The following is a 10,128-nucleotide window of genomic DNA, read 5'->3' on the forward strand; positions in this document are numbered from 1 at the left end:
TACATGGGCCAAGGGCACCAGCCCCAAGAGGCCCATGCGCAAGGAAACTTGGAGAGGGAAGAGTCCTAAAGGGGGAAGGCACCTCCGAGGTGCCTTGGGGAGGATGGACTCCTCCCCACCCTTAGCCGCACCCTTCCTTGGAGGAAGGGGCAAGGCTGCGCCCTCCCCCTCTCCCTTGGCCCTATATATAGTGGGGAAAAGGAGGAGCAATCATACCTAAGGCCTTTGGTTGCCTCCCTCTCCCTCCCGTGACACATCTCCTCTCCCGTAGGTGCTCGGCGAAGCCCTGCAGGATTGCCACGCTCCTCCATCACCACCACGCCGTTGTGCTGCTGTTGGATGGAGTCTTCCTCAACCTCTCCCTCTCTCCTTGCTGGATCAAGGCGTGGGAGACGTCACCGGGCTGTACGTGTGTTGAACGCGGAGGTGCCGTCCGTTCGGCACTTGGTCATCGGTGATCTGAATCACGACGAGTACGACTCCATCAACCCCGTTCACTTGAACGCTTCCGCCTTGCGATCTACAAGGGTATGTAGATGCACTCCTCCTTCTACTCGTTGCTGGTCTCTCCATAGATAGATCTTGATGTTACGTAGGAAAATTTTGAATTTCTGCTACGTTCACCAACAGTGGCATCATGAGCTAGGTCTATTGCGTAGATTCTTTGCACGAGTAGAACACAAAGTAGTTGTGGGCGTCGATATTGTTCAATATGCTTGCCGTTACTAGTCTTATCTTGATTCGGCGGCATCGTGGGATGAAGCGGCCCGGACCAACCTTACACGTACGCTTACGTGAGACCGGTTCCACCGACAAACATGCACTAGTTGCATAAGGTGGCTGGCGGGTGTCTGTCTCTCCCACTTTAGTCGGATCGGATTCGATGAAAAGGGTCCTTATGAAGGGTAAATAGCAATTGGCATATCACGTTGTGGTTCATGCGTAGGTAAGAAACGTTCTTGCTAGAAACCCATAGCAGCCACGTAAAACATGCAAACAACAATTAGAGGACGTCTAACTTGTTTTTGCAGGGTATGCTATGTGATGTGATATGGCCAAAAAGGATGTGATGAATGATATATGTGATGTATGAGATTGATCATGTTCTTGTAATAGGAATCACGACTTGCATGTCGATGAGTATGACAACCGGCAGGAGCCATAGGAGTTGTCTTTATTTATTTGTGACCTACGTGTCAACTTAAACGTCATGTAATTACTTTACTTTATTGCTAACCGTTAGCCATAGTAGTAGAAGTAATAGTTGGCGAGGCAACTTCATGAAGACACGATGATGGAGATCATGATGATGGAGATCATGGTGTCATGCCGGTGACGATGATGATCATGGAGCCCCGAAGATGGAGATCAAAAGGAGCAAAGTGATGATGGCCATATCATGTCACTATTTGATTGCATGTGATGTTTATCATGTTTATGCATCTTGTTTACTTAGAACGACGGTAGTAAATAAGATGATCCCTCATTAAAATTTCAAGAAGTGTTCTCCCCTAACTGTGCACCGTTGCTACAGTTCGTCGTTTCGAAGCACCACGTGATGATCGGGTGTGATAGATTCTTACGTTCACATACAACGGGTGTAAGACAGTTTTACACAGCGAAAACACTTAGGGTTAACTTGACGAGCCTAGCATGTACAGACATGGCCTCGGAACACAGAGACCGAAAGGTCGAGCATGAGTCGTATAGTAGATACGATCAACATGAAGATGTTCACCGATGATGACTAGTCCGTCTCACGTGATGATCGGACACGGCCTAGTTTGACTCGGATCATGTAATCACTTAGATGACTAGAGGGATGTCTATCTGAGTGGGAGTTCATAAGATGAACTTAATTATCCTGAACATAGTCAAAAGACCTTTTGCAAATTATGTCGTAGTTCACGCTATAGTTCTACTGTTTAGATATGTTCCTAGAGAAAATATAGTTGAAAGTTGATAGTAGCGATTATGCGATCAGTAGAAAGCTTATGTCCTTAATGCACCGCTCAGTGTGCTGAACCCCAAACGTTGTCTGTGGTTGTTGCGAACATCTGACATACATGTTTTGATAACTACGTGATAGTTCAGTTAAATGGTTTAGAATTGAGGCACCAAAGATGTTTTTGAAACATCGCGAAACATATGAGATGTTTTGAGGGCTGAAATTGGGATTTCAGGCTCGTGCCCACGTCAAGAGGTATAAGACCTCCGACGATCTTCTTAACCAGCAAACTAAGGAGAGAAGCTAAATTGTTGAGCTTGTGCTCAGATTGTCTGAGTACAACAATCACTTGAATCAAGTGGGAGTTGATCTTCCAGATAAGACAGTGATGGTTCTCCAAAGTCATTGCCACCAAGCTGTTAGAGCTTCGTGATGAACTATAACATATCAGGGATAGATATGATGATCCTTGAGGTATTCGCGATATTTGACACTGCGAAAGTAGAAATCAAGAAGGAGCATCAATTGTTGATGGTTGGTGGAACCACTAGTTTCAAGAAGGGCAAGGGCAAGAAGGGATACTTCATGAAACGGCAAATCAGCTGCTGCTCTAGTGAAGAAACCCGAGGTTGAACCCAAACCCGAGACTAAGTGCTTCTGTAATAAGGGGAACAACCACTGGAGCAAGATTACCCTAGATACTTGGTAGATGAGAAGGCTGGCAAGGTCGATAGAAGTATATTGGATATACATTATGTTAATGTGTACTTTACTAGTACTCCTAGTAGCACCAGGGTATTGGATACCGGTTCGGTTGCTAAGTGTTAGTAACTCGAAATAAAGGCTACGGAATAAACGGAGACTAGCTAAAGGTGAGCTGACGATATGTGTTGGAAGTTTTTCCAAGCTTGATATGATCAAGCATCGCACGCTCCCTCTACCAAAGAGATTGGTGTTAAACCTAAATAATTGTTATTTGGTGTTTGCGTTGAGCATAGACATGATTGGATTACGTCTATCGAAATACGGTTATTCATTTAAGGAGAATAATGGTTACTCTGTTTATTTGAATAATACCTTCAATGGTCTTACACCTAAAATGAATGGTTTATTGAATCTCGATCGTAGTGATACACATTTTCATGCCAAAAGATATAAGATAGTAATGATAGTACCACTTACTTGTGGCACTGCTGTGTAAGTCATATTGGTATAAAACGCATGAAGAAGCTCCATGTTGATGGATCTTTGGACTCACTCGTTTTTGAAAAGTTTGAGACATGCGAACCATATCTATTGGTATATATGCATGAAGAAACTCCATGCAAATGGATCGTTTGGACTCACTTGATTTTGAATCACTTGAGATATGCAAATCATACCACATGGGCAAGATGACTGAAAAGCCTCGGTTTCAGTAAGATGGAACAAGATAGCAACTTGTTGGAAGTAACACATTTTGATGTGTCCAAACCAATGAGTGCTGAGGCATGCAGTGAATATCATTATGATCTTACTTCACAGATGATTCGAGTAGATGTTGAGAATATTTACTTGATGAAACACAAGTCTGAATTATTGAATGGTTCAAGTAATTTCAGAGTGAAGTAGAAGATCATTGTGACAAGAGGATAAAATGTCTATGATATGATCATAGAGATGAATATCTGAGTTACGAGTTTTGGCACACAATTAAGACATTGTGGAAATTGTTTCGCAATTAATACCGCCTGGAACGCCATAATGTGATGGTGTGTCCGAACATCATAGTTGCACCCTATTGGATATGGTGCGTACCATGATGTCTCTTATCGAATTACCACTATCGTTCATGGGTTAGGCATTAGAGACAACCACATTCACTTTAAATAGGGCACCACGTAATTCCGATGAGATGACACCGTATGAATTATGGTTTAGAGAAACCTAAGTTGTCGTTTCTTAAAAGTTTGGGGCTGCGACGCTTATATGAAAAAGTTTCAGGTTGATAAGCTCGAACCCAAAGCGGATAAAATGCATCTTCATAGGAAACCCAAAATAGTTGGGTATACCTCCTAATTCAGATCCGAAAGCAATATGGATTGTTTCTAGAATCGGGTCCTTTCTCGAGGAAACGTTTCTCTCGAAAGAATTGAGTGGGAGGATGGTGGAAACTTGATGAGGTTATTGAACCGTCTCTTCAACTAGTGTGTGGCAGGGCACAGAAAGTTGTTCCTGTGGCACCTACACCAATTGAAGTGGAAGCTTATGATAGTGATCATGAAGCTTCGGATCAAGTCACTACCGAACCTCGTAGGACGACAAGGACACATACTACTTCGGAGTGGTAAGGTGATCCTGTCTTGAAGGTCATGTTGCTAGACAACAATGAACCTACGAGCTATGGAGAAGCGATGGTGGGCCCGAATTCCGACAAATGGTTAGAAGCCATGAAATCCGAGATAGTATCCATATATCAGAACAAAGCATGGACTTTGATGGACTTGCCCGATGATCGGCAATCCATTGAGATAAATGGATCTTTTAAGAAGAAGACGGACGTGGATGGTAATGTCACCATCCATGAAGCTCGACTTGTGGCGAAAAGTTTTTCACAAGTTCAAGGAGTTGACTACGATGAGTTTTTCTCATCCTTAGCGATGCTTAAAGTCCGTCGGAATCATGTTAGCATTAGCTGCATTTATGAAATCTGGCAGATGGATGTCAAGACAAGTTTCCTTACTAGTTTTCGTAAGGAAAGGTTGTATGCAATACAATCAGAAAAGTTTTGTCGATCCTAAGGATGCTAAAAGGTATGCTAGCTCCAGCGATCCTTTTAAGGACTGGAGTAAGCATCTCGGAGTTGGAATGTATGCTTTGATGATGATCAAAGATTTTGGGTTTGTACAAAGTTTATGAGAAACTTGTATTTCCAAAGAAGTGAGTGGGAGCACTATAGAATTTCTGATGAGTATATGTTGTTGACATATTAATGATCGGAAATGACGTAGAATTTCTGGAAAGCATATAGGGTTATTTGGAAAGTGTTTTCAATGGAAAACCTGGATTAAGCTACTTGAACATTGAGCATCAAGATCTATAAGGATAGATCAAAACGCTTAATAGTACTTTCAAATGAGCACATGCCTTGACGTGATCTTGAAGGTGTTCAAGATGGATCAGTCAAAGAAGGAGTTCTTGCCTGAGTTGTAAGGTATGAAGTTAAGACTTAAAGCTCGACCATGGCAGAATAGAGAGAAAGGACTAAGGTCGTCCCCTATGCATAAGATGTAGGCTCTACAGTATGCTATGCTGTGTACCGCACCTGAAGTGTGCCTTGCCATGAGTCAGTCAAGGGGTACAAGAGTGATCCAAGAATGGATCACAGGACAGCGGTCAAAGTTATCCTTAGTAACTAGTGGACTAAGGAATTTTCTCAATTATGGAGGTGGTAAAAGAGTTCGTCGTAAAGGGTTACGTCGATGCAAGCTTAACACCTATCCGGATAGCTCTGAGTAGAGATACCGGATACATATAATGGAGCAACAATTTAGAATAGCTCCAAGTAGAACAGTTATTTGGAATAGCTCCAAATAGAACGTGGTAGCTGCATCTAGGAGATGACATAGAGATTTGTAAAGCACACACGGATCTGAAAGGTTTAGACCCGTTGACTATAACCTCTCTCACAAGCATAACATGATCAAACCCAGAACTCATCGAGTGTTAATCACATGGTAAATGTGAACTAGATTATTGACTCTAGTAAACTCTTTGGGTATTAGTCACATGGCGATGTGACCTGTGAGTGTTAATCACATGGCGATGTGAACTAGATTATTGACTCTAGTGCAAGTGGGAGACTGTTGGAAATATGCCCTAGAGGCAATGATAAAAGTGTTATTATTATATTTCCTTGTTCATGATAATTGTCTTTTATTCATGCTATAACTGTATTATCCGGAAATCGTAATACACGTGTGAATACATAGACCACAATATGTCCCTAGTGAGCCTCTAGTTGACTAGCTCGTTGTGATCAATAGATAGTCATGGTTTCCTGGCTATGGACATTGGATGTCGTTGATAACGGGATCACATCATTAGGAGAATGATGTGATGGACAAGACCCAATCCTAAGACTAGCACAAAGATCGTGTAGTTCGTTTGCTAGAGCTTTGCCAATGTCAAGTATCTCTTCCTTTGACCATGAGATCGTGTAACTCCTGGATACCGTAGGAGTGCTTTGGGTGTATCAAACGTCACAACGTAACTGGGTGACTATAAAGGTGCACTACAGGTATCTCCGAAAGTATCTATTGTTTTATGTGGATCGAGACTGGGATTTGTCACTCCGTGAAAACGGAGAGGTATCTCTGGGCCCACTCGGTAGGACATCATCATTTGCGCAAATGTGACCAAGGAGTTGATCACGGGATGATGTGTTACGGAACGAGTAAAGAGACTTGCCGGTAACGAGATTTAACAAGGTATCGGTATACCGACGATCGAATCTCGGGCAAGTAAAATACCGCTAGACAAAGGGAATTGTATACGGGATCGATTGAGTCCTTGACATCGTGGTTCATCCGATGAGATCATCGTGGAACATGTGGGAGCCATCATGGGTATCCAGATCCCGCTGTTGGTTATTGACCGGAGAACGTCTCGGTCATGTCTGCATGTCTCCCGAACCCGTAGGGTCTACACACTTAAGGTTCGATGACGCTAGGGTTATAAAGGAAGCTTGTATGTGGTTACCGAATGTTGTTCGGAGTCCCGGATGAGATCCCGGACGTCACGAGGAGTTCCGGAATGGTTCGGAGGTAAAGATTTATATATAGGAAGTCCTGTTTCGGCCATCGGGACAAGTTTCGGGGTCATCGGTATTGTACCGGGACCACCGGAAGGGTCCCGGGGGCCCACCGGGTGGGGCCACCTGCCCCGGGGGGCCACATGGGCTGTAGGGGGTGCGCCTTGGCCTACATGGGCCAAGGGCACCAGCCCCAAGAGGCCCATGCGCAAGGAAACTTGGAGAGGGAAGAGTCCTAAAGGGGGAAGGCACCTCCGAGGTGCCTTGGGGAGGATGGACTCCTCCCCACCCTTAGCCGCACCCTTCCTTGGAGGAAGGGGCAAGGCTGCGCCCTCCCCCTCTCCCTTGGCCCTATATATAGTGGGGAAAAGGAGGAGCAATCATACCTAAGGCCTTTGGTTGCCTCCCTCTCCCTCCCGTGACACATCTCCTCTCCCGTAGGTGCTCAGCGAAGCCCTGCAGGATTGCCACGCTCCTCCATCACCACCACGCCGTTGTGCTGCTGTTGGATGGAGTCTTCCTCAACCTCTCCCTCTCTCCTTGCTGGATCAAGGCGTGGGAGACGTCACCGGGCTGTACGTGTGTTGAACGCGGAGGTGTCGTCCGTTCGGCACTTGGTCATCGGTGATCTGAATCACGACGAGTACGACTCCATCAACCCCGTTCACTTGAACGCTTCCGCCTTGCGATCTACAAGGGTATGTAGATGCACTCCTCCTTCTACTCGTTGCTGGTCTCTCCATAGATAGATCTTGATGTTACGTAGGAAAATTTTGAATTTCTGCTACGTTCCCCAACAAATCATACATAAAAGAATTCAGAGAAGATTCAAATATTATTCATAGATAAACTTGATCATGAACCCACAATTCATCGGATCTCGACAAACACACCGCAAAAAGAGATTACACCGAATAGATCTCCACAAGAGAGGGAGAGAACATTGTATTGAGATCCAAAAAGAGAGAAGAAGTCATCTAGCTAATAACTATGGACCCGTAGGTCTGTGGTAAACTACTCACAACTCATCGGAGGGGCAAGGATGTTGATGTAGAGGCCCTCCGTGATTGCTTCCCCCTCCGGCAGAGTGCCGGCAAGGGCTCCAAGATGGGATCTCGCGGCTCCAGAAGGTTACGACGATGGAAATTGTGTTTCGTGGTGCTCCTGGATGTTTTCGGGGTACGTAGGTATATATAGGAGGAAGAAGTACGTCGGTGGCCGCCCGAGGGGCAAACGAGATAGGGGCGCGCCTTACAGGGGGGCGCCCTCCTATCTCGTGGGGCCCTCGGAGCTTTCTTGACTTGCACTCCAGGCTCTCTGAATCAGATTTGTTCCAAAAATAACGCTCCCGAAGGTTTCATTCCGTTTGGACTCCGTTTGATATTCCTTTTCTTCGAAATACTGAAATAGGCGCAGCAATATGGGCTGGGCCTCCAGTTAGTAGGTTAGTCCCAAAAATGATATAAATGTGTAAAATAAAGCCCATAAACATCCAAAAGGGGTAATATAATAGCATGGAACAATCAAAAATTATAGATACGTTGGAGACGTATCATCCGCTATCTTAAAAAGACATATAAACATGCGCAGTGGTCGTGAAGTACTTCCAGTGATGCAAGGTTAGCAGAATGGAGAAGTGGGGGGAAATCCCCATCTCGGCGAATAGGTGAACCAATTGTGCCCCCCGCTCAAGGTGTCTAGCGATATCGTCGCTAATCATCCGGGGATGGTGCCCGGTACCAATCCTGTTGATTACCTGAGCGATGATGTAGAGTTTGAAATAATGGAGGTGGATAAATTCAGATACCAGTACGGGCCGCCTCTCGTCAAACCTGATCATCCTCCTCTAAAAACGATGATGCAAAAATTGCATGCATGGTACATGAAAACCTGCAACGAGTCTGGGAAGGATAGTTTGATGCTGAGAATTAAACCGGAGCACGACCTTGTTGGAACTGAGTTGTTGCCTGTTGAATTTGTGGAGTTATTCCAGTTATACAATCAATTAGCCCTCGACAAACAACTCGTGACTTGCTACTGTCTGTGTTATTACTTCTGTAATTAAGTCTCTATATATATCTCAGCTCTTTTCATTGCATGAATATATAATTATCATCACTATATTATGCAGATTGAAGATCGTCGAATGCAGAAAAGCACAAATCTATGAAATTGGGCTCATTAACCCAAATATCATACATGAATGGACGGTTAAAAACAGAGTCACAGATACCGAGGACAACTTGCTACAATCGTTGCTTCGAAATCAAAACAAAGCGAAAATACTCTTTCCTTACAACTTCCTGTGAGTGTTACTGTCTTGTGCATATTCGGTTTTCCTTATTACTCGAGGTTATAGTAATGTAATTGATGAGTTATGCATGCATGCGCAGGTTCCACTTTATTCTGCTAGAGATTAAGCTTGACCGGTGAGTAGTAACCGGCTTAGACTCGAGACGAAAAGATCCCCAGGACTATGCGGACATGACTGCAATGCTCTAGAAGTAAGTTCAATCGATCATTATCGCACCATATCGGCAACTTTTTTCATTTCCTGATATCAAGTAATTATTTTCTTTGTCTGGCAGGGTTTGGAAAGAGTTCACTGGAATTGTTCCGGGACTGCCGAGGGAGCTGCGATTTACACACTCGAGAGTAAGTACTACTACCTAGTTCCGCGCATCTCCCATTGATTCTAGTTTCATCAATACCATTTATCATGCTTGATTATCAGTTTGATTGAACTCTATTTCTCGTAAAGTGCTTGTGGCAGGAAGCCGGGAATGATATTTGTGGATACTATGTTTGCTAGTTCATCTACAACGCGACCTCTCGGAGGCGGGGCTATTCTAAGCAACAATTTGAAGTATGTAAACAATAATATTCATACTTTTATTTTATTACCATCATTTGCGTTGAGTTTGATTCATATATATGTATTGACCCCCTTCTTTAAATTAGATGTGGCAGACGCGGGATGAACTCCTACCACATGATTGCATACGAGCAATTCAAGAGGAATTGACGGGATTCTTTCTTGACCATGTCATCAATGAGAAGGGAGAATACCATGTGAAAATTGATTTAGACTTTAGATGTTAGGGATTGTGAGAGATGTTATATTGTATATATGTAGCTAGTAGCGTCAGATATATATACGAAAACTTGTTGTTCTACCAATCTCTCGGAGAAAGAGAGGTCACTTGTCTATGTATATGTTCATGATGATCTTGTGTAATTAATGGTTCCTTCATTTGCTTACTAGCTATCGTGTCAAGTTCTCTGTATATGTATAGTAGCTAGCGTCAACCACGCACGGAGATAAAGAGAGGTCACTTCTCTATATTAGCTAGCTAACATAATATGAAACCCCTAAATTAACCCTCCA

Source organism: Triticum dicoccoides, chromosome 2B (genome assembly GCF_002162155.2).
Source record: "Triticum dicoccoides isolate Atlit2015 ecotype Zavitan chromosome 2B, WEW_v2.0, whole genome shotgun sequence".
NCBI classification, from domain to species: domain Eukaryota; kingdom Viridiplantae; phylum Streptophyta; class Magnoliopsida; order Poales; family Poaceae; genus Triticum; species Triticum dicoccoides.